This window comes from Balaenoptera physalus (assembly GCF_965194825.1).
Source record: "Balaenoptera physalus genome assembly, chromosome: X".
NCBI classification, from domain to species: domain Eukaryota; kingdom Metazoa; phylum Chordata; class Mammalia; order Artiodactyla; family Balaenopteridae; genus Balaenoptera; species Balaenoptera physalus.
This window is the reverse complement of record NC_138903.1, coordinates 37097699-37122852: the sequence shown is the minus strand read 5'-3', so window position 1 is coordinate 37122852 and position 25154 is coordinate 37097699. Positions and strand designations below refer to the sequence as shown.

The 25154-nt window shown below is 42.1% G+C and overlaps 1 long non-coding RNA gene across 1 annotated transcript in view; it reads left to right on the top strand.

Moving 5' to 3' along the window:
* The first annotated feature begins 706 nt into the window (after window positions 1–706).
* LOC309652649 overlaps window positions 707–25154 on the top strand; it is a 183150-nt gene continuing 158702 nt past the window's right edge. The window contains exon 1 of the long non-coding RNA XR_014258848.1: window positions 707–3211. This is a non-coding gene — a long non-coding RNA (uncharacterized lncRNA). The remainder of the gene's footprint in view (window positions 3212–25154) is intronic.

The window sequence follows — 25154 nt, the reverse complement described above, 5'->3', positions numbered from 1 at the left end:
TTAGATGGGGTCATGAGGGTGGGGACCTCATGATGGGATTGGTGCCCTTATAAGAGTAGAGGTGAAATCTTTCTCTCTCTCTGTCACTCTTGCTCTCCGTCTCAGCCATGTGAGGACACAGTGAGAAAGCAGTCATCTGCAAGCCAGGGAGAGAGCTCTTACCTGAACCTGGCCATATTGGCACCTTGATCTCAGACTTCCAGTTTCCAGAACTGTGAGAAAATAAATGTCTGTTGTTTAAGCTACTCAGTCTATGGTATTTTGTTATGGCAGCCCGAGTTGACTAATACATCTACCTTTGCTCCTCCTACATCTTCAGGTTCTTCACCATTTTCCTTTATCCAGGAAACCAGACTTGACACAAGGTCCTAAGGGTTCAATCAGGACTAATCTTGACAGAAGGCAAGTTTAAGAATAAGCGCAAATAGTTACTGAGTGCCTACTCTATGGCAGGCACTTCTCTGGGTGTAGAATGGTAGTAGGGTTAAGAAATCTGGGGCCTGCTGTTTTGAGCTTATAGCCTGCTTGGGAGATGGCCAATGATCAAGTGAATCCGTAAAAATAATTCCAGCTATGGTAAGCGCTGTGAAAAAAAATAAACAGAACATTGTGATGTAGAATCAGGGTGTACGGAGTGGAGGTGGGGTGGGAGGGTGGGGGGGAGTGGAGGGTACTCTGACTAGGGTGGTAAGGGAAGAGGTGATATATAAGTTGAGATATAAGGGAGCCAGCTGTGTATGAAATAGGGGGAAAACTTGACTTATAGGCTTGGGAGACAGTAAGTGCAAAGGACCTGAAGCAGGGAAGAGCTTGGTGTGTTCTAATTGCTGGAAGGTGAAGGGGAGCAGAATTTGTCACCTCAAAATATGCCTCTTTGGCGTAAGAATTATTTTGAGCTGGTTACTTTTAAGAAACAACAGGCATGGGAAAAGCTCTGAAAATCTACTAGAAGTTACCCTTTTGTAAGAGACATTTACATTTATAAGGGAAATCTCCATTTGTAAGGGTGTCTCCCTCTCTGTACCAGGGAGAGGAGAATAACTAAACCTCTAGAAACTCTTAACAATGGAGATGGCAGTGATATGTCAGCATAACAACCATACCTCTGCTATTCCTGACAACCTCCCATAAATGGCCCCACCGCCCACCCCCAGCATCTTCCTTTGTCTTTAGCTGGAGATGGGATTTAAGGTGATGGCTTGGGCCATTTTGGGGAGTAACTCAGTTTTCCTGGGTCTCTCTCATGTATACGAGAGGTATGCATGTTATTAAAGTTCATTTTTCTCCTGTTAATCTGTTTTTTTATTACGGGGGGTAGAGGGTGTCTCAGCCAAGAACCTAGAAGGGTAGAGGGAAAATTGTTTCCTCCCCTACAAAAGCTAAGATGACTGGAGAGTAGTGAGAGCAGATGAAAGGAATGTGAGATGAAAGCAGAGGGGTGCAGAAGCTCTCAGTGCCCTGCACTCTGGGGCACACTGGGGTAAGGGCTTTAGATTTCACTCATAGAGCAATGGGAACTCTTCCAAGGGCTTCAAGCCAGTAAATGACACGGCCTGACTGTAGGGTGGGCAAGAGCGGAGCCCTAGTCTCCCTAGACCAGTTAGTGTTACTGAACCAGGATCATTTTGCCCAGGTTTGCAGTGAAGAGAGGGTTTATTCTCAAGGCCGCCAAGCGAGGAGATGGGAGAACAAGGAACAAGGGGCTCAGGGTATTTATGGGATAAAGAATAAAGCGGCAGGGCATGGCTGAGGTGTGGGGAAAGGTGATTGGAAAAAGGTGCTGTAATCTTAGTTCTGCGCCGGTCTAACTAAGCTACAGGCCTCTGCGTGTTCAAAAATGGAGGTTCTTAACATGACCTGGGGGTGGAGTTTTTGGCCCTCTGCTGTCAAAAGGTCACTGAGCGGGACATTTCTGCATGCCCAGTTGGAGGGTCTCAGTGGTCCTATAAAGTCTTTTTTTTGTTTTAAACAGGAAGAAAATCCATCAAACATTTAATAATATACACATGGGAGGGACTCAGGAAAACTAAGTAACTCTGGCCCTGTTCAGTCTTAACGAGCCCTGCTCAAACTAGACACAGCTGATTCCAAGATCTTGGAAAACAACTCTGGCGAACACCTTATTATTTAGCCTACTTGCTACTTGGAGGATTTGCAAGTCTTAAAACGACCTTGATTAGTGACGGCAGGTGAAATGGATTTGACTAATGATTACCCAGGGTTTCATTAGGAGGCTTTAAAGGAGTCCAGGTAGGAGATGATGGCGGCAGCAAAGAAAGAGAAGGCGAGCTGCTGGAGATTTATTTGGAGGGTCAACAGAACTTGCTGATGAACTGTATGGGAGCGTGGTCTCCACATACTGTAATGCCGCTGCATCCTTGCAGCCCAGGCCTCCTAACCTGGGATCCGTGTGTCCCAGGAGATCCATGAATGCACCTCAGGAGTCCACAGCCCCTCTGAAAATGGACGAACGACTGTGTGTCTGAGCATTATCTTGGCGGAGGTGGGGCCCCATGGTTTTCATCAGGTTCTCAAAGGTCATAGCAACACCGACAAATGTTAAAGGCAAGTGAAGCTGGGTGAGGGGCACCTCGGGGTTTGTCATGCTCTTTATTTTTGTGTTTGCTTGGAAATTTCATGATAAACTGTTCAAAATATTGGTGTGCCAACTGTGCAATAGAAGCAAAGAATAATTATTGTGGCAGACCTTTTGAAAGTCACGTTGCTACATCTTATGCCTCGTGGTCGGTCTGTTGTCACTTAAGATCCTGAGGTGTTCTTGCCAGATTGGTACAGCACCTGCCCTCCCCTACGTGGCTTTAGTGGCCACTGTGTTTCTTCTCCAAGTGGACCGCCCTCCACTGAGTTTCATGTTCTGAATTTCACAAATACAGAGTATATTAAGGTCACTTGAAACAAAGAGCACAGGTGCTGGGGTCTGAGGGTCCTGACTTGGAAACTCAGCTTCCTCAGTAACTGTGTGACCTTGCAAAACAACCTGAACTCTGAGCATCGAATTCTTCTGTGTAAAAGAGGATTTGTATTTGCTCATCAGGTGACTGGTGTTTAAATAAGAAGATGTGTGTAAAACACATATCCCAGCCCTGCGTAAATAAACATGAGCCTGGCACTGCTCCCCTTTTCAAGTTGTGGGAAAATCAACACAAAATTGGCGAGCACGGTTTTCGCTTCCATCATTCAACTGGTTGAGGTAGGATTTTATTTTTATTTTATCTTTAAAAAATTACTGTTGAAATGTAGTCGATTTACAATGTTGTGTTATTTTCAAGTGTATAGCAAAGTGATTCAGTTATATGTACATCTATTCTTTTTCAGATTCTTTTCCATTATAGGTTATTATAAGATATTGAGTAGAGTTCCCTGTGCTATACAGTAGGTCCTTGTTGGTTATCTGTTTTATATATAGTAGTGTGTATCTGTTAATCCCAAACTTTTAATTTGTCCCTCCCGCACCTGTCCCCTTTAGTAACCATAAGTTTGTTTTCCATGTCTGTGAGTCAAAGTAGGATTTTATAAATGTATAGGAAGTTGCAAACACTCCTCTTCTTCTTTTTTTTTTTATTTAATTAATTTATTTATTTATGGCTGTGTTGGGTCTTTGTTTCTGTGCGAGGGCTTTCTCTAGTTGCGGCAAGCGGGGGCCACTCTTCATAGCGGTGCGCGGGCCTCTCACTATCGCGGCCTCTCTTGTTGCGGAGCACAGGCTCCAGACGCGCAGGCTCAGTAATTGTGGCTCACGGGCCTAGTTGCTCCGCGGCATGTGGGATCTTCCCAGACCAGGGTGCGATCCCGTGTCTCCTGCATTGGCAGGCGGATTCTCAACCACTGCGCCACCAGGGAAGCCCCCAAAGTAGGATTTTAATGTGAACGTAATGAGAGGACTGTGGAAAGCCATTTGTTATATTGAATGTCTCACCTCCAACTGGCAATAAGCACTGCCAAGGTCAAGCAGCTCTGTCGAGTTGGGCTGACACCCCGTTTCCCCTGACTCTGCTGAAATAACTGCAGTGTGTTTTTGAGGTATAGTTATCTCACTGATTCAGTTCTGCTTTTGACGAAATCAGAGGTGTTCGCCTCCTGGTCCCGTGGGCAGCTTGCAGAGTCCGCACCTTGGCTGGCCTCCCCACCTCAGCCCTCTTCCCTCTGGTGACATCACAGGCTGCTCCTGGGGAATCCCCCTGCCTCTCCTCTGCTGCTCCAGACAGGTCAGCCTCCGGTACCTGGTTCTTCCCTTGTTCTCCGCTTGGCTTCCCTTTCCTCTCCCGCAGCTGCTCCCCCACCAAAGCCAAAAGATAAAATAAATAAATTAATTAATTTTAAAAACCCAAAAACATTTCTCTCCACTATGCAAGTGAGATCAGGGTTTCTACAGTCTCCTCTCTCTCTCTCTTTTTAAATAAATTTATTTATTTATTTTTGGTTGCGTTGGGTCTTTGTTGCTGTGTGCGGACTTTTCTCTAGTTGCAGCGAGCGGGGGCTACTCTTCGTTGTGGTGCGTGGACTTCTCATTGCAGTGGCTTTTCTTGTTGCGGAGCACGGGCTCTAGGCGCACGGGCTTCAGTAGTTGTGGCTTGCGGGCTCTAGAACACAGGCTTAGTAGTTGTGGCGCTCGGGCTTAGTTGCTCTGCGGCATGTGGGCTCTTCCCGGACCAGGGCTTGAACCCATGTCCCCTGCATTGGCAGGCAGATTCTTAACCACTGTGCCACCAGGGCAGCCCACCACATTGGATTTTGATTTGGGTCAAGTCAGATGGGAAGTCATTAGAACGCTTTGAATTGGAGCATGACTTTTGCTGGCTTAAATATTGAAGGGGTATTAATGCAGAATAAATTATAAATGGGCAAGAGTGGAAACAGATCATGTATGATCTGTTGCAGTGGTCCATAAAGGAAGGAGGCTATCAGGAGGCTGGGATCAGGGCAGGTTAGTGGTGGAAGAGGTAAGAGGTAGTCAGAGCCAGCATACGCTTTGAAGAAGGAGCTGACAGGATTTGCTACCAGGTCAAATGTGAGGTGTTGATAGAAATACAAGGGTCAAGGGTGACTCCAAAGTTTTGGCCCGAGCAAGTGGATACACGGAGCTGCCATTTCCTGAGATGGGGACTACCAGGTGAGGAACAAGTTTGGGAGTAATGCAAAATTTAGTTTTGCAAAGATTAAGTTTGAGATGCATATTAACCATCCAGTGAGGATGTGGAGTAGGCAGTTGGGCATATGAGTCTGGAGGTCAGGGCAGAAGACATAAATTTGAGAGTCATTAGTGTAGAGATGGTACTTAAAGCCTTTAGAGTGGATGAGATCACCCAGGAGTATAAAGGTAGAAAGATAAAAAAGAGGTCTAAGGTCTGGGTCCTGGGACCACCTACATGTTTAGAAGTCAGGAAGAGGACAGTGAACCAGTTACGGGGATGAGAAGGAGTGACCAGTGAGGATGGAAGAAGACCAGGAGAATGTAGTGTCCTGGAAGCCAAATGAAGGAAATGTCTTGAGGAGGAAGTGGTTGCCTAGGGTGTGGGAGGAATTAAATAATAAAGTAAAAAGCACTTGAAATTTTCAGGGCTACTGGAGTGAGGAGGTGAGGAGTTTAGGTACAGAGAAAGAGAAGACATGAAGTCAGTGGAGACAGCTGAAGGTCCCAGGAACATGGCAGGACATCAAGGTCCATGAAGGAACATCATCAATGAGAAGTCCCCATGTGGTGGAGAATGGCCAGCACCTTCCTAGGGACAGTAATATCTGGTGTAAATTTGAAGTTATTTCCTGCTGTGGTGTGATTGGCTTTCATTGCCTCTAAACATCAGTATAAGTCCGCTCTACGTGGCTGCCATGCATTAGTGACACTTTGCACAGATGAAGGAACAGAGACAGTCATGTTGAAAGGCTGCAGCTGCCCAAGAAGGTGAAATGCTTAGAGGGATAAACAGGAAAACAGAGTGAGAGGTGACCAGGAGAAATGGAACCTCCCTGAGGCCCCTTGGAGACCTTGGGGGGAGGCGCTGGACTTCCCTTGGTTTGTGGGATGGAGTCATTAGCATTCTACTTAGATATTAAAGGAAAAGATGAACTGTGCATGCTGGAGGACGTGGGGTCACCTGAGTAGCAAATATAAACCGAAAAGTGTGTAAGGGTATATGTGCGGGCATGTCCTTAGCAGCATTTTTTTATACTAACAAAGATTGGGAGGCAGCTTGGTTGTCTGACAGTGAGAGAGTGACTAAGTAGGTTAATAATGCTTCTTTTTAATGCAGCCATTAGAAATGATGACAAGGGCACATATTTGTTGAATGAGAGAAGCAGGTTTCAAAATAGCATGTTTAGTGGGATCCTAGTTTTGTAGGTAATATGTGCGTATCTATGTGTGTGCAAGGAGAAACATTAAAACCATATTAACGGGCTTCCCTGGTGGCACAGTGGTTAAGAATCTGCCTGCCAATGCAGGGGACACAGGTTCGAGCCCTGGTCCGGGAAGATCCCACATGCCGCAGAGCAATTAAGCCCGTGTGCCACAACTACTGAGCCCACGTGCCACAACTGCTGAAGCCCGCATGCCTAGAGCCCATGTTCCGCAACAAGAGAAGACACCGCAGTGAGAAGCCTGTGCACCACATTGAAGAGTAATGCCTGCTCACTGCAACTAGCGAAAGCCTGCGCGCAGCAACAAAGACCCAATGCAGCCAAAAATAAATAAATTTATTAAAAAAAAACATATTAACCAATATATTTGAAATGGTCCCTGAGTGGTGGAATTATGGGTGACTTTTTTTTCTCCTTTGTACTTTTCTGTATTTTCTAAGATTTTTTTTTTTACAGTGAATATTACTTTTATGATTAGAGAAAGTAATAAACGTTTAAGGAAGAAGTCATTGTTTTATGACTTGGCCATTCATGAACACTCTCCCTACTTTTCTTGATTATACATTAGTTAACAACAAAGAGATTAAAAAACTTCTAGGGGGCTTCCCCAGTGGCGCAGTGGTTAAGAATCCATCTGCCAATGCAGGGGACATGGGTTCAAGCCGTGGTCTGGGAAGATCCCACATGCCACGGAGCAACTAAGCCTATGTGCCACAACTACTGAGCCTGCGCTCTAGAGCCCATGAGCCACAACTCCTGAGCCTGCGTGACACAACTACTGAAGCCCATGTGCCTAGAGCCCGTGCTCCACAAGAGAAAACACTGCAATGAGAAGCCTGCGCACTGCAACTAGAGAAAGCCTGCGCGCAGCAACGAAGACCCAATGCAGCCAAGAAACCCCAAAAATAAATAAATAAATTTTAAAAAAAGCTTCTAGGTTCAAAATTTACCTGTGGATAATACAGACATGTGTAACTGAGATGATTCTGGGACAGTTGGATGTGTTCTGAGTTCTTGTGGTAGATCTGTTCTAGGAGAAAAAATGATTGCCAAGGCAGAGATATTAGTCTCCAGGTTGCCATTTACTATTCTCTGGTCTGGATCTAAGATCAAAAGACTGTAGGAGACTTGCTGGCTTCACTATGGAGCTTGGAGAAGGCAGATGTACAGTTGTCTTGATGGTAGATGGCGTGCTTTAGAGATGGACATTCCTGCTCCCTTCATCTCCTCACAGAGCCCAGCTGGACAGCTGTTTCCCTTTAGGTGCATATCATCAATCCTGCTGTTTGTGCAAAGCAATCCTGACAAGGTGGTACAGCATGGTTCATTGCTCCAGGTGTACACAACGAAATCATCAATCATTAACATAAAAAACCTATGTTCCCAGGTGCTGGGCAATGCTTGATCATGGTTCTAGGTTCCCTTGGAGACATGCAAGGAGTGAGCAACCAGACATACTGTGTTACTCCTTTTATTTAAAAATTTATTTATTTTTGGCTATGTTGGGTCTTCGTTGCTATGCGCGGGCTTTCTCTAGTTGCGGCGAGCAGGGGCTACTCTTCCTTGCGGTGCACGGGCTTCTCATTGCAGTGGCTTTTCTTGTTGCAGAGCACGGGCTCTAGGCGTGCTGGCTTCAGTAGTTGTGGCACAGGGGCTCAGTAGTTGTGGCTTGCGGGCTCTAGAGTGCAGGCTCAGTAGTTGTGGTGCACGGGCTTAGTTGCTCCGCAGCATGTGGGATCTTCCCGGACCAGGGCTCGAACCTGTGTCCCCTGCATTGGCAGGCAGATTCTTAACCACTGAGCCACCAGGGAAGTCCCTGTGTTACTCTTTCCTACCCTCCTATTGTCCAGGTTTGCACCAGAGAAGGGCAGCAACTTAGTCTCTCAGATTCCCAAGTTCAGTACTCCCAGGGAAGGGCTCTGATTCATGCATCTTGTGTTGTGTGCTCATTTCTGGGCCAATCAAGTGATAGTATGTGTGCATGGGTGTGTGTGTGCATGTGCCAATCTCTGTGGAGTTGAAATGAAAGCTGCCTGTTGGAGGTTGGCTTCTCCAGGGAGCTGATTCTGAGATGGAGTTTAGTGTGTAGGATGTTAATTAAGAAGTGCTCTTGGCAATTAGGCAAGCAAAAGAAATAAAAGGTATCCAAAACAAAAAGGAAGAAATAAAATTGTCTTTGTGTGCAGATGATATTATCTTATATATAGAAAATCCTAAAGACTCCACAAAAAACTGCTGGCACTAATCAACAGATTCAGGAAAGTTGCAGGATACAAAGTTGACACACAGAAAACAGTTGGGTTTTTATATACTAACAACAAAACATCTGAAAAAGAAAAAAAAATCCCGTTCATAATAGCATCAAAACTATAAAATACTTAGGAATAAATTTAACCAAGGGGTTGAAAGATGTGTATACTGAAATCTATAAGACTTTGATGAAAGAAATTGAAGACACAAATAAATAGAAAGATTCTGTGCTCATGGATTAGAAGAATTAATATTGTTAAAATGTCCATACTACCCAAAGCAATCTATAGATTCAGTGCAATCTCTATCAAAATTCCAATGGCATTTTTCACAGAAATAGAAAAAACAATCCTGGGAATTCCCTGGCAGTCCAGTGGTTAAGACTGCATGCTTCCAATGCAGGGGGTGTGGGTTTGATCCCTGGTCGGGAAACTAAGATCGCACATGCCGTGTGGCATGGCCAAAAAAAAAAGAAAAAATCCTAAAATATGTATGAAAGATGGAGCCACAAAAGATCCCCAATAGCCAAAGCAATTCTGAGAGAGAAGAACAAAGTTGGAGGCATCGTATTCCCTGATTTCAAACTATACTATAAAGCTATAGTAATCAAAACAGTATGGTACTGCTGTAAAAATAGACACATAGACCAATGCAACAGAATTGAGAGCCTGGAAATAAACTCACACATGTATGGTCAACTAATATTTGACAAGGGAGCCAAGAATACTCAATGGGGAAAGAACAGTTTTTCAACAAATGGTATTGGGAAAACTGGATAACCACATGTAGAAGAATGAAATTGGATCCCTGTCTTACACCACTAAGAAAAATTAACTCAAAATGGATTAAAGACTTAAACATAAGACCTAAAACTGTAAAACTCCTGGAGGAAAATGTAGGGAAAAAGCTCCTGGACATTGGTCTTGGCAGTGATTTCCTGGATATGATACCAAAAGCTCAAGCAACAAAATAAAAAGTAAACAAGTGGGACTACAGCAGCCTAAAAAGCTTCTACACAGCCAAAGAAACAATCAACAAAATGAAAAGGCAACCTACGGAATGGAAGAAAATATTTGCAAATCATAGATCTGATAGGGGTTAATATCAGAAATATATAAAAAACGCACACAGTAGCAAAACCCAAAAAAGTCCAATTAAAAAATGGGCAAAGGACCTGAAGAGACATTTTTTGAAAGAAGACATAAAAAAGGCCAACAGACATATGAAAAGGTGCTTGACATCATTAATTATCAGGGAAATGTAAATCAAAATCACAGTGAGATATCACCTCACACCCATTAGAATGGCTTTTATCAAGAAGACAAGAGTTAAGAGTTGGTGAGGATGTGGAGCAAAGGAAACCCTCGTGTACTGTTGGTGGGAATGTAAATTGGTATAGCCATTTTGAAAAGCAGTATGGAGGTTCTTCAAAAAACTAAAAATAGAACTACCATATGAACCAGCAATCCTACTTCTGCATATGTCCCCTAAGGAGATGAAATCCATATCTCAAAAAGATATCTGCACTCCTATGTTCATTGCAGCGTTATTCACATTAGCCAAGATATGGAAACAACCAAAGTATCCCTTAATGGATGAATGGATAAAGATGTGATACACGCACGCATACACACACATATTATTCAACCATGAGAAAGAAGGAAATCCTGTCATTTGTGAAACTTGGATTAACCTTGAGGGCATTATGCTAAGTGAAATAAGTCAGACAGAGAAAGACAAATACTGTGTGATATCACTTATCTGTGGAATCTAAGAAAGCTGAAGAGACGCAAGAGGGAAGAGATGTGGGGATATATGTATATGTATAACTGATTCACTTTGTTATAAAGCAGAAACTAACACACCATTGTAAAGCAATTATACTCCAATAAAGATGTTAAAAAAAAAAAAAAGAAAGCTGAACTCAGAGAAACAGAGAGTAGAATGGTGGTTACCAGGGGCTGGAGTTGGGAGAAATGGGGAGATGTTAGTCAAAGGGTATAAACTTCCAGTGATAGGATTAACAAGTTCTGGGGATCTAATGTACAACATGATGATTAGAGCTAATAATACTGTATTATATATTTGAATGTTGCTAGGAGAGTAGATCTTAAAGGTTTTCACCACAACAAAGAAGTAGTAATTATGTGATAGGTTGGAGGTGTTGGCTAATGCTAAAATGCTAAAATATGCGTTTTGCAATATTCAAATATATCAAGTCAGCACATCATACACCTTCAATTACACAACGTTATATGTCAGTTATATCTCAGTAAAGCTGGGAAAAGTGCTCTTGAAATCAACACCTGTGGAGGGGAGGGGAAGAAAGCAGGACTGGGAAGAGGGAGAAGTTAAGCTTTGATGCAAGGCTGGTGACAGACTTGGCTGACCCTACAGGGAGTGCTGGAGTTAGAATAGCCCTGCAGAGTTGTCCAGAGCTGGGTGGATGTGGCCAGACCTTTATACCCCTGCATTGATCAGTCATTGGATGTGGGCTGCCCTGGTGGTTCTCTGCAGCTGAGGCAGACCCCGGAGGGCTGATATATAAGGGCCGTCTGCTGACCATACTCTTGAAGTTGGACAAGAAGAAGAAAGATCTGGGTGGTGCATCACAGTATCCACCACGATGCCCACTTGGAGGGATAAACAAAAATAAAGTTCTAGGGCATTTGGAACATAATACCATATTGTACTCTAGAAAGGTGGTTATTGATTATATTCAGTTTCAACCCAGAGTAAAGAACTCTTACAACTCATTTTTTTTTAAATAAGTTTATTTATTTATTTATTTTCGGCTGCGTTGGGTCTTTGTTGCTGCGCGTGGGCTCGTCTAGTTGCGGCGAGCGGGTGCTACTCTTTGTTGCGGTGTGCGGGCTTCTCATTGTGGTGGCTTCTCTTGTTGTGGAGCACAGGCTCTAGGCGCGTGGGCTTCAGTAGTTGTGGCATGTGGCCTTAGTTGCTTCTCAACATGTGGGATCTTCCCGGACCAGGGCTCGAACCCGTGTCCCCTGCATTGGCAGGCGGATTCTTAACCACTGCACCACCAGGGAAGCCCACAACTCAATTTTAAAAAGACAAACAACCCAATTAAAAATGAGCAAAGGATTTGAATAGATATTTCACCAAAGACAATGTACAAATGGCTAATTAAGCACATGAAAAGATGCTTAACATCATTGTTATGACAGAAATGCGAATCAGAACCATGAGATACAATTTCATGCTCACTAGGATGGCTAGAATAAAAATGACAGACGGTAACAAATGCTGGCAAGAATGTGGTGGAGAAATAGGAACCCTACTGGTGGTAGGTAAGAAAAAATGGTACAATAACTTTGGAAAATTGTTTGGTAGTTTCTTAAAATGTTAAATATAAATTTACCATATGACCCAGCCATTCCACTCTTAGGTATCTACACAAGAGAAATGAAAGCTTATGTCTACACAAAGATAGATGCATGTAGATATTCACAGCAGCATTATTCATAATAACTCAAAGGTGGAAACAACCCAAACACCCACCCACTGATGAATAGATAAACAAAATGTGGTATATACATACAGTGGAATATTATTTTGCTATAAAAAATAATGAAGTATTGATGCATGCTATAACATGCATGAACCTTGACAGCATCATGCTAAGTGAAAGAAGCCAGACTCAAAAGAACATATATTGTGTAATTCCATTTATATGAAAAGTCCAGAAAAGGGAAATCTGTAGAGGCAGTGGTTGCCTGGGGCTGGGATGATACAAATATTCTAAAACTTTATGTGGTGATGGCTGCACAACTCAATAAATTTACTACAAATCACTGCATTGCACATTTAAAAATAGGGTGAACTTTATGGTAGTAAGTTATGACTCAATAAAGTTATTTAAAAATTTTCAGCTGGATCTAGAATACTTAATAAAATCCAATAAAACTACAATCAAAGGGAAATCTAAAATTAATTTAAAAGATAGGTAATTCAACCAAGTTCTACTTATTTTATATATATATGTAACATCTTTATTGGAGTATAATTGCTTTACAATGTTGTGTTAGTTTCTGCTGTACAACAAAGTGAATCACCTATATGTATACATATATCCCCATATCCCCTCCCTCTTGCATCTCCCTCCCACCCTCCCTATCCCACCCCTCTAGGTGGTCACAAAGCACCAAGCTGATCTCCCTGTGCTATGCGGCTGCTTCCCACTAGCCATCCATTTTACATTCAACCAAGTTCTACTTTTAAAACATGTTAGACATTTCATACTCTAACTCAGAATGCTTTCTGAGCACAGGAGAGGTACACACAGTAGATAATTTTCTTTTAGGGCAATGAAGTAGGATCTAAAATTAATCAGTGTCAGTAGATAAAAATGGTGCTGAATTAAAAAAAAGTTCGGTAGGTAATATGCAGAAATGTTTGCTTTCATTAGCCATTTAATAATTCTTATGTGAAGAATTAATTTCCTGTTACCAACACAAAATTAATACAGTGCATCATTATATGGAGTGAGAACAGCTATGTGAGTCTAGTCATTCTCAGATTTGTGAGCAAAATATTTTATTGGTTTTAGGTCACCATTTTTGGGTGGTTTGTTACACATCAATTGATAAACCTGAACATGCCCCAAGCTTCTCAACCAGAGGAGCCCCCAGGGACACAGTCATCGTCTCTCTCCCAATCCCTTCATTTCTCTCAGTGGCTTCACCATCCTCCTGGTTGCCTAGGTTTAAAACTACAATGTCATTCTCTGCATACTTTCCCTCATCCCCAGGATTGGTCACTTGCCAAGTCTTGTCAGTTCCATATTGCTTGCCTCTGTTTCTTCCCTTCAGGCTCACTGTCATTACCTGTTTTCCTTCTTGCCTAAAAGGTCACAGTAGTCTCCTAAGTTCTCTCTCTGCCTCTAGGCTCTCTCATTCCAGTCCTCTGGCCTCTAAACCTTTAGGAGTTCCCACAGCCTAACCTCTAGCATTCAAGGTCTTACTGACATCCAGGCTCACTGTCATTATCCTGTTTTCCCTCTTGCCTAGATGGTCACAGTAGTCTCCTAAGTTCTCTCTCTGCCTCTAGGCTCTCTCATTCCAGTCCTCTGGCCTCTAAACCTTTAGAAGTTCCCACAGCCTAAACTCTGGCAGTCAAGGCCTTTCCTCAGCTGGCCCATACCTTCCTGTGATGGTTAACTGTACATGTCAACTTGGCTGGTCCATGGGGTGCCAAGATCTTTGGTCAAACTATCCTGAGTGTTTCTGTAAGGACGTTTTTGGATAAGGTTAACCTTTAAATTGGTGGACTTTGAGTAAAGCAGATTGCCCTCTCTAATTTGGTGGGCCTCATCTAATCACTAGAAGGCATGAATAGAACAACAAAGCCAGCCTCCCCCAAGCAACAGAGGATTCTCTAGTAGACTGCTTTCAGACTTCACCTGCAACATTGGTCTTCCTGGCTCTACAGTAGCTGGTCTTTAGACTAGAACTGCACTACCAGCTCTCCTGGGTCTCTAGCCTACTGGCCTTTGGACTTGAACTGCAGCATCAGCTCTCCTGGGTCTCCAGGCTGCCAGCCCACCCTGTAGATTTTGGACTTGCCAGCCTCCATAATCATGTGAGCCAACTCCTTGTACCAAATCTCTTTCAATACATATACATATCCTATTGGTTCTGTTTCTCTGGAGAACCCTGGTTTAATACACTTCCTAACCTTGTGTCCTTCTAAGCCCCTTTGTGCACCTGACCTCCATTCAAACTGAACTGCCCACTGCTCCCTGTGTTTGCTCTGAGTGTTTTATCTTCAGGCCTAGCTCACATTGCTCTGCCTCTGCTCCCATCTTCACTGATCACATTAAAAAAATGTCACCTTTGCCAGGAAATCTTTCCTGACCATCTCTGAACCCCTCTAGTACGTCATCTGTAACCTTATCTAATATAATACCTCATATTATGGATTTTTTTGGAGCACGTGTCTTCTTGATTATATCATGAACAGCTTGAGGGAAAAAATCTATTCTTTTTCTCATATATGCAACTGCCTGCTTGACATTTCTTAGATATGGCAAAGTTGCTTCAAAGGGAACATGTCCAAATCTGAACTCATGACTCTTCCCCAGTACCTGATCCTGCCTTGTTCTCTGTTTCAGGGAATGACAGTGTCGCAGTTCAGGTACTGCAGGAAACAGACTTTTGAGACTGTGATTCACATGCAGGAAACTTACTGGGAAGTTGTGTAAAAATCAGTACCTTTGGAGAGTGAGTGAAGCCTGATTGGGCAGAGGGAAAAGTTGGGTTTGGATGTGGTTGTAACAAAGGCCTCAGTGGATCCCATGGGGAGCTCTGGAGTGGGGATAAGCCTATCGTGATGCCCTGAACTGGGGCAAGTGGGCTGGGTCTTTATACTCCCCACAAAGACTAGTCACTGGACGTGGAGCTTACATTCTAGCGAGGGGACAAGATAGTAAGCCAAAAATATAACAAGTAAATTCTAGAGTATTTTAGAAGGGAAAAGGTAAAATAGAAAAAGTGAGAAAGTATGGTACAAAGGATCAGGAGTTGAGGGGTGTGGATTGCAATTTATAATAGGGTGGTCAGGATAGGCCTTGCTGACTCGGTGACATTTGAACAAAGACTTAAAGGTGAGAAGTTAGTTTTGCAGATACATGGGGGAAGAGAGGCCCTGGCAGCACTGTTTGTGTTTTACAATGAGCGTTTATTGCTTTTGTTAATAACACCACCTCCAAGAGGTAATCATTATTTTGACTTCTATCACAATCTCTTAGTTTTGCCTGTTCTTGAACTTGATATAGATGGAATCATACGGTATGTACTCTTTTGTGTCTGGCTTCTTTGATTCATCACGGTATCTGTGCTATTCACCCATGTTATTGTGTATCTTAGTCATTGTTCTTTTTCGTGGCTGTGTATTATTCTATTGTATGAATATACCACCAATGTATTTATCCATTCTCCTGTTGATGGACATTTTTGTTGTTGCCAATGTTGACTAGTATGAATAGTGCTGCTATGAATGTTCTTATACATGTATTTTGGTGAACATATGCACTCATTTCTCTTGGGTATATACTCAGGAGTGGAATTGCTGGTAAGAATATGTTTAACTTTAGTACATATTGTAAAACTATTTTCCAAAGTGGTTGTATCAATTTATATTCCCACCAATTATATATATATAAATTTATTTTATTTATTGAGATATATTTGACATATAAGATTGTGTAAGTTCAAGGTGTACAATATATAGATTGATATATTTATATTGTGGTATGATTGCCATTGTAGCATTAGTTAACACCTCTATCATGTCACATAAGTATCATTTCTTCTACTGTTGGGAACAATTAAGATCTAGTCTCTTAGCAAGTTTAAAGTTTATAATACAATTTTGGTATCTATAATCACTGTACTGTGTATAGTGTCCAGGACTTATTTATCTACTAGTTGCAAGTTTGTACCCTTAAACAACAACTCTCCCATTCCCCCACCCCCAGCTCCTGGTAAGCGCCATTCTACCCTCTGCTTCTACAAGTTTTTTTTTTTTTTTTTAGATTCCACATATAAGTGAAAATCAACTTTAGGACTAGTGCACTTTATATACTTTATGTATGCTATACCTCAATTTAAAAAGTTCAGAAAAGTGGGGTTCTGAATGTGAAGAAGCCTCAGGAATACCTTCACCAATTTATTTTGTAATATAATTTTCCTTTTTATGTATATCCAAAGTGATAGATGATAAAAACAAACATCTAAGTCCAAAAGAACTCTTTCAATATATTTGAAATAAAAATTCTCAGTACTCAAAAACACACATTTGTGTTCACACATATTCAAATTCAGGGGGACTGCACATGACCCCACATTTCCCAGTAAGACAGAAAAATGCCCAACCAACTCATTGAAATCCATCCTAGAGAGTATAATGCTGAAGCTTCATCTGCGGGGCCTCTAAGGCACTGCCCAGAGAGTGGTTGGCAGGTAGATGGCTGGGCCTGTAAAGGCTGACCAAGGTCACTGACAAGTGCTTGGTGAAGGTCAGTGGTCAAGTTACCTTGCCAGTTCCTAACCTAGTTTATTTCTAGGCTTCAGGCTCCTGGCTCCACCCTGGAAGAGCTTCTCTTGTGACTTTATGACAATGTCCAGCTTGACCTTACCCCCTGCCAGTGCCCCACCCCCAGGATCTGGGGTAGACCAGTGCTCTGTCTCACCTTCTCACCACCAACTAAGACCAGCCCCCCATATCTCTTTCTGCCGTGTTCTTTCTTCAAGAATCAGATACCTCAGCAAACTCTCTCAAAAACCCCTAAAGCATTGACCATATTGCACAAACTCAGGGCCCAGTGTGTAAAGTCACTATTTGGTCAGAACCTGATAAGGGAGTCTTACCTCAAAGTCTTACCCAAAGACAGGGCATTGGATGTGGAGTTCAATCCCAGTTGGTGCCACAGTCCTATGACTGGATTGTGGAGATTTAAGCTTAATTTGATCAGCCATTCTTTATATATTTTAAAAAATCAAGAATAATGTTCATTTAGTTTTACGTAAGCACTAGGGGCCTTTCCTGAATTTTAATCCAATTATCAGAACTGTCATTAGGGTTTAAATTGGATTCACAGATACAATATTTGGAGAATTTTTTTCTCACTGAGATTTCGTATATTATTTATTCTTGACCCATGTGATTCCCAGGTATTTAAAACGTATAAATTATTTATGGTCCAGATGGTGATCTGATACTGCTCTGCATCTCAAAATGTTCTGAGCTTTTGCTGCATGCACAGGCATTCAATTACAAAATTCAGGTTGGTCTTTAGGTACCAATGTGATAGTCCAAGTCATTTTTGGTTACAAATAAATACTCCAGTTTTCAGCAACCTTTTTTCCCTTGGTTTTCATTGCTTAGGATTAAAAACTATTCTGTGGGAGCTACCAAGTTAAGGAAGAGAAAAGGGAGGAAAATTCCACTTTTGTCTCTTGTCAGAGAGGGAAATTTTTTTTAAGCCAAATTAAAAATTTCCAAGTTTCAGAATGGGAGACTGCTAATTTTTCCCCAATAGCCTTTTTGTCTTTTTTTTTTTTTTTTTTGGTAGTAATAGAAACCTGAGTTTAATAAGGTAAAATGCTTCCCAGAATAGAGACTACATTACTCAGCTTCCTTTATAGCTAGGTATGGTCATGTGACTGCATTCTGGCCAACGATATGTGAGGAGAAGTGATATGTGCAATTTGCGGGTCATGTCCTTAAAAGGGTAGAGTTTGCTACCCCCTATCTTTTCCCTCCTCTTTTTGGCCGGAAGATGGAAGAGGGATGTGCTAATGAGCCATCTTGGACCATGTGGAAAAGCTCCACCTGGGCATGGCAATTCCATAAGACAGAGGAGCCTGGGAACCATCATGGTACTGAGAGGGCAGCCCTGGACCACATGTGCCCAGATATTACCACGAAGGAGAAATGAACTGCTTTCTATTGTGTAAGACATTATTATTTTGGCTCTCCAAGACAACAGCTAAAACTATATTCTAATGAAAAACACTGACACAAACAAAATTGTAGAAAATTTTTATTAAAAGACTAGGAAAATGACCAACAAAAGTCTCTATTTTCCATTTGCAATTGAGGGTTGGAAAACGTATTGATGAGTTTTTCTTGATATATGGTCATAGACATTTCTTGACTAGATGCTTAAAGAAAGGTTCTTTCAGGTCTGAGGCTAACGGTCTTTTTGCCTCTTCTTAAGACTGCACCAGGGATTGATTCAGCACTCAGGAAGGGTCTCAATATCATCAGAAAGAGTCTCAAACAAAACTGAAAGGGCCTTAAAGATGTCAGGCAGGGGAGGAGCTTCAAGATGGCGGAAGAGTAAGACGTGGAGATCACCTTCCTCCCCACAAATACATCAGAAATACATCTACATGTGGAACAACTCCTACAGAACACCAACTGAAAGCTGGCAGAAGACCTCAGATCTCCCAAAAGGCAAGAAACTCCCCACATACCTGGGTAGGGCAAAAGAAAAAAGAGAAAACAGAGACAAAAGAATAGGGACGGGGCCTGCAACAGTGGGAGGGAACTGTGAAGGAGGAGAGGTTTCCACACACTAGGAAGCCCCTTCGTGGGCGGAGACTGCGGGTGGCGGAGGGGGGAAGCTTCCGAGCCACGGAGGAGAGCGCAGCAACAGGGGTGCGGAGGGCAAAGCGGAGAGATTCCCGCACAGAGGCTCGGCGCCGAGCAGCACTCACCAGCCCGAGAGGCTTGTCTGCTCACCTGCCGGGGCGGGCGGGGGCTGGGAGCTGAGGCTCGGGCTTTGGTCGGATCCCAGGGAGAGGACTGGGGTTGGCGGCGTGAACACAGCCTGAAGGGGTTAGCACACCACAGCTAGCCGGGAGGGAGTCCGGGAAAAGGTCTGGAGCTGCCGAACAGGCAAGAGACTTTTTCTTCCCTCTTTGTGTCCTGGTGCGCGAGGAGAGGGGATTAAGAGCGCCGCTTAAAGCAGCTCCAGAGACGGGCTCGAGCCGCGGCTATCAGCGCGGACCCCAGAGACGGGCATGAGACGCGAAGGCTGCTGCTGCCGCCACCAAGAAGCCTGTGTGCGAGCACAGGTCACTCTCCACACCGCCCCTCCCAGGAGCCTGTGCAGCCCGCCACTGCCAGGGTCCTGTGATCCAGGGACAACTTCCCCAGGAGAACACACGGCGCGCCTCAGGCTGCTGCAACGTCACACCGGCCTCTGCCGCCGCAGGCTCACCCCGCCTCCGTACCCCTCCCTCCCCCCGGCCTGAGTGAGCCAGAGCCCCTGAACCAGCTGCTCCATTAACCCCGTCCTGTCTGAGCGAAGAACAGACGCCCTCAGGCAGCCTACACGAAGAGGCGGGTCCAAATCTAAAGCTGAACCCCAGGAGCTGTATGAACAAAGAAGAGAAAGGGAAATCTCTCCCCGCAGCCTCAGAAGCAGTGGATTAAAGCTCCACAGTCAACTCGATGTACCCTGCATCTGTGGAATAGCTGAATAGACAACAGATCATCCCAGTTTGAAGAGGTGGACTTTGGGAGCAATGATATAAATATATTTTTTCCCATTTTCTCTTTTTCCGTGTGGAGGACAGGCTCTTGGTGCTCCAGCCAGGCGTCAGGGCTGTGCCTCTGAGGTGGGAGAGCCAACTTCAGGACATTGGCCCACCAGAGACCTCCCAGCTCCACGTAATATCAGATGGTGAAAATCTCCCAGAGATCTCCATCTCAACGCCAAGACCCAACTCCACTCAATGACCAGCAAGCTATAGTGCTGGACATCCTATGCCAAACAACTAGCAAGACAGGAACACAACCCCACCCATTAGCAGAGAGGCTGCCTAAAATCATAATAAGGTCACAGACACCCCAAAACACACCACCAGATGTGGACCTGCCCACCAGAAAGACAAGATCCAGCCTCATCCACCAGAACACAGGCACTAGTCCCCTCCACCAGGAAGCCTACACAACTCACTGAACCAACCTTAGCCACTGGGGGCAGGCACCAAAAACAACAGGAACTAAGAATCTGCACCCTGCGAAAAGGAGACCCCAAACACAGTAAGTTAAGCAAAGTGAGAAGACAGAGAAACACACAGCAGATGAAGGAGGAAGGTAAAAACCCACCAGACCTAACAAATGAAGAGGAAATAGGCAGTCTACCTGAAAAAGAATTCAGAATAATGATAGTAAAGATGATCCAAAATCTTGGAAATAGAATGGAGAAAATACAAGAAACTTTTAACAGGGACCTAGAAGAACTAAAGAGCAAACAAACAATCATGAACAACACAATAAATGAAATTAAAAATTCTCTAGAAGGGATCAATAGCACAATAACTGAGGCAGAAGAACGGATAAGTAACCTGGGAGATAAAATAGTGGAAATAGCTACTGCAGAGCAGAATAAAGAAAAAAGAATGAACTGAGGACAGTCTCAGAGACATCTGGGACAATATTAAACGCACCAACATTCGAATTATAGGGGTCCCAGAAGAAGAAGAGAAAAAGAAAGGGACTGAGAAAATATTTGAAGAGATTATAGTTGAAAACTTCCCTAATATGGGAAAGGAAATAGTTAAGTCCAGGAAGCACAGAGAGTCCCATACAGGATAAATCCAAGGAGAAACATGCCAAGATACATATTAATCAAACTATCAAAAATTAAATACAAAGAAAACATATTAAAAGCAGCAAGGGAAAAACAACAAATAACATATGAGGGAATCCCCATAAGGTTAACAGCTGATCTTTCAGCAGAAACTCTGCAAGCCAGAAGGGAGTGGCAGGACATATTTAAAGTCATGAAAGGGAAAAACCTACAACCAAGATTACTCTACCCAGCAAGGATCTCATTCAGATTTGACAGAGAAATTAAAACCTTTACAGACAAGCAAAAGCTAAGAGAATTCAGCACCACCAAACCAGCTTTACAACAAATGCTAAAGGAACTTCTCTAGGCAGGAAACACAAGAGAAGGAAAACACCTACAATAACAAACCCAAAACATTTAAGAAAATGGGAATAGGAACATACATATCGATAATTATCTTAAATGTAAATGGATTAAATGCTCCAACCAAAAGATAGACTGGCTGAATGGATACAAAAACAAGACCTGTATATTTGCTGTCTACAAGAGACCCACTTCAGACCTAGGGACACATACAGACTGAAAGTGAGGGGATGGAAAAACATATTCCATGCAAATGGAAATCAAAAGAAAGCTGGAGTAGCAATTCTCATATCAGACAAAATAGACTTTAAAACAAAGACTATTACAAGAGACAAAGAAGGACACTACATAATGATCAAGGGATCGATCCAAGAGGAAGATATAACAATTGTAAATATTTATGCACCCAACATAGGAGCACCTCAATACATAAGGCAAATACTAACAGCCATAAAAGGGGAAATCGACAGTAACACAATCATAGTAGGGGACTTTAACACCCCACTTTCACCAATGGACAGATCATCCAAAATGAAAATAAATAAGGAAACACAAGCTTTAAATGATACATTAAACAAGATGGACTTAATTGATATTTATAGGACATTCCATCCAAAAACAACAGATTACACTTCTCAAGTGCTCATGGAACATTCTCCAGGATAGATCATATCTTGGGTCACAAATCAAGCCTTGGTAAATTTAAGAAAATTGAAATCGTATCAAGTATCTTTTCTGACCACAATGCTATGAGACTAGATATCAATTACAGGAAAAAATCTGTTAAAAATACAAACACATGGAGGCTAAACAATACACTACTTAATAACCAAGAGATCACCGAAGAAATCAAAGAGGAAATCAAAAAATACCTAGAAACAAATGACAATGGAGACAGGACGACCCAAAACCTATGGGATGCAGCAAAAGCAGTTCTAAGAGGGAAGTTTATAGCAATACAATCCTAGCTTAAGAAACAAGAAACAACTCAAATAAACAACCTAACCTGACACCTAAAGCAATTAGAGAAAGAAGAACAAAAAAACCCCAAAGTTAGCAGAAGGAAAGAAATCATAAAGATCATATCAGAAATAAATGAAAAAGAAATGAAGGAAACGATAGCAAAGATCAATAAAACTAAAAGCTGGTTCTTTGAGAAGATAAACAACATTGATAAACCATTAGCCACACTCCTCAAGAAAAAAAAGGAGAAGACTCAAATCAATAGAATTAGAAATGAAAAAGGGGAAGTAACAACTGACACTGCAGAAATACAAAGGATCATGAGAGATTACTACAAGCAACTCTATGCCAATAAAATGGACAACGTGGAAAAAATGGACAAATTCTTAGAAATGCACAACCTGCCGAGACTGAACCAGGAAGAAATAGAAAATATGAACAGACCAATCACAAGCACTGAAATTGTAACTCTGATTAAAAATCTTCCAACAAACAAAAGCCCAGGACCACATGGCTTCACAGGTGAATTCTATCAAACATTTAGAGAAGAGCTAACACCTGTCCTTCTCAAACTCTTCCAAAATATAGCAGAGGGAGGAACACTCCCCAACTCATTCTACGAGGCCACCATCACCCTGATACCAAAACCAGACAAAGATGTCACAAAAAAAACTACAGACCAATATCACTGATGAACACAGATGCAAAAATCCTCAACAAAGTTCTAGCAAACAGAATTCAATGGCACATTAAAAGGATCATACACCATGATCCAGTGGGGTTTATCCCAGGAATGCAAGGATACTTCAATATATGCAAATCAATCAGTGTGATACACCATATTAACAAATTGAAGGAGAAAAACCATATGATCATCTCAGTAGATGCAGAGAAAGCTTTTGACAAAATTCAACTCCCATTTATGATAAAAACCCTTCAGAAAGTAGGCATAAAAGGAACTTACCTCAACATAATAAAAGCCATATATGACAAACCCACAGCCAACATCATCCTCAATGGTGAAAAACTGAAACCACTTCCACTAAGATCAGGAACAAGACAAGGTTGTCCACTCTCACCACTATTATTCAACATAGTTTTGGAAGTTTTAGCCACAGCAATCAGAGAAGAAAAAGAAATAAAAGGAATCCAAATTGGAAAAGAAGAAGTAAAGCTGTCACTGTTTGCAGATGACATGATACTCTATGTGGAGAATCCTAAAGATGCTACCAGAAAACTACTAGAGCTAATCAATGAATTTGGTAAAGTAGCAGGATACAAAACTAATGCACAGCAATCTCTTGCATTCCTATACACTAATGATGAAAAATCTGAAAGTGAAATTAAGAAAACACTCTCATTTACCACTGCAACAAAAAGAATAAAATATCTAGGAATAAACCTACCTAAGGAGACAAAAGACCTGTATGCAGAAAATTATAAGACACTGATGAAAGAAATTAAAGATGATACAAATAGATGGAGAGATATACCATGTTCTTGGATTGGAAGAATCAACATTGTGAAAATGACTCTACTACCCAAAGCAATCTATAGATTCAATGCAATCCCTATCAAACTACCACTGGCATTTTCCACAGAACTAGAACAAGAAATTTCACAATTTGTATGGAAACACAAAAGACCCTGAATAGCCAAAGCAATCTTGAGAAAGAAAAACGGAGCTGGAGGAATCAGGCTCCCTGACTTCAGACTATACTACAAAGCTACAGTAATCAAGACAGTATGGTACTGGCACAAAAACAGAAATATAGATCAATGGAACAGGATAGAACGCCCAGAGAAAACCCACGCACATATGGTCACCTTATCTTTGATAAAGGAGGCAAGAATATACAATGGAGAAAAGACAGCCTCTTCAATAAGTGGTGCTGGTAAAACTGGACAGCTACATGTAAAAGAATGAAATTAGAACACTCCCTAGCACCATACACAAAAATAAACTCTAAATGGATTAAAGACCTAAATGTAAGGCCAAACACTATCAAACTCTTAGAGGAAAACATAGGCAGAACACTCTATGACATAAATCACAGCAAGATCCTTTTTGACCCAGCTCCTAGAGAAATGGAAATAAAAACAAAAATAAACAAATGGGACCTAATGAAACTTAAAAGGTTTTGCACAGCAAAGGAAACCATAAACAAGACGAAAACATAACCCTCAGAATGGGAGAAAATATTTGCAAATGAAGCAACTGACAAAGGATTAGTCTCCAAAATTTACAAGCAGCTCATGCAGCTCAATATCAAAAAAACAAACACCCCAATCCAAAAATGGGCAGAAGGCCTAAATAGACATTTCTCCAAAGAAGATATACAGATTGCCAACAAACACATGAAAGAATGCTGAACATCATTAGTCATTAGAGAAACGCAAATCAAAACTACAATGCAGTATCATCTCACACCAGTCAGAATAGCCATCATCGAAAAATCTACAAACAATAAATGCTGGAGAGGGTGTGGAGAAAAGGGAACCCTCATACACTGTTGGTGGGAATGTAAATTGTTACAGCCTCTATGGAGAACAGTATGGTGGTTCCTTAAAAAACTAAAAATAGAACTACCATACGACCCAGCAATCCCACTACTGTGCATATACCCTGAGAAAAACATAATTCAAAAAGAGTCATGTACCACAATGTTAATTGCAGCTCTATTTACAATAGACAGGAAATGGAAGCAACTTAAGTGTCCATCAACAGATGAATGGATAAAGAAGATGTGGCACATATATACAATGGAATATTACTCAGCCATATAAAGAAACGAAATTGAGTTATTTGTAGTGAGGTGGATGGACCTAGAGTCTGTCCTACAGAGTGAAGTAAGTCAGAAAGAGAAAAACAAATACCGTATGCTAACACATATATATGGAATCTAAAAAAAAAAAAAAAGGTCATGAAGAAACTAGGGGCAAGATGGGAATAAAGACACAGACCTACTAGAGAATGGACTTGAGGACATGGGGAGGGGGAAGGGTAAGCTGGGACAAAGTGAGAGAGTGGTAGTGTATATATGGACATATATACACTACCAAATGTAAAACAGATAGCTAGTGGGAAGCAGTC